Here is a 1,142-nt window from a genome sequence, read left to right as displayed (position 1 = left end):
CAGACAGCTGCATGGAACAGAAGAGCTAAATAATGTTTAATCAAAAGAGGCTTTTTTCTTTTCTTCACACATAAATAAGGAAATATTGTGCTCTACAAACATATACTAATAAAAATAAAACATTCTGAGCTGATGTAGGAATTCAACATAGTCATCAGAGACCTATTCTCCTGCCATCTTTCTATTCTTCTGTCCTGAGCACATGGCCACCATGAGGGTATTGTGTTCCTTTGAAGGACAAAGCAAAGTCATGACTTTTTAAAAAAAAAAAAGTCCCTTTGAAGAGCAGAACCTTACTCCTTTCCCTTTCATACAGTTGACCACCCAACTGGAAAATGAGACTGAAAAGCTTAATTCTCTCATTAGGGACATTGCCCCAACTACTATTACTAGAGGGGAAACATTTTAAAAGCATGGCCCTAGGTAGACAACCAAACAGCTGTGCTTAACTTTTACAAGCTCACTTCCTGGTAGATAGATAGATAGATAGATAGATAGATAGATAGATAGATAGATAATTTTATTGAGAAAGTAGCAATGACATAGTTTTAAAACAGGTTAGTAGTACAGTTACAATAAGTAATATACAGCATATTGTTGTCTTTGTAGTAGTTATTCCTAGTACAAGATGCAGACATGATATCTTGGCTAAACACTGTAGTTCAAAACTTTCTTCTCATTGAACTAAGAGAAAGTAGTTGTATATCTATGCTATTTTGTATACACAGATACACATTTTTTCCACTACAAAATGGTCCTTCATTTATATCCCCTTTTTGTTTACTTTTGTCAGAGGTGTGTATTCCATTGCCATTCATACATCGTAGATGCATGAATTCAGCAGAGTAATTCAATATAGTCCAGTAGTCTATAATAGTAGCGGGTTACCCGCATGACTGGCAGTGTAATGCACATAAACCATGTCTTTTACTAGTCAGAAGTGGCACCACTGACCCTGGCTGAAAAAGCTTTTGCTGGGCCTGGGGGTGAGGCATATCATAGAATGACTAGCGCATCCATAGCCTCTACCAGCTAGATGTCAGTAGGACCACTCTGCAATTATGACAAGCGACAATTGTGACAGTCTCCAGACACTGTCAACTGCTCCTGGGGAGTCAAAGTCATTTCTTATTAAGAATCAC

The sequence above is a fragment of the Octodon degus genome, unplaced genomic scaffold (genome assembly GCF_000260255.1).
Source record: "Octodon degus isolate 3935 unplaced genomic scaffold, OctDeg1.0 scaffold00015, whole genome shotgun sequence".
In the NCBI taxonomy this organism is placed as follows: Eukaryota; Metazoa; Chordata; class Mammalia; order Rodentia; family Octodontidae; genus Octodon; species Octodon degus.
Note: the sequence above shows the minus strand (reverse complement) of the source record.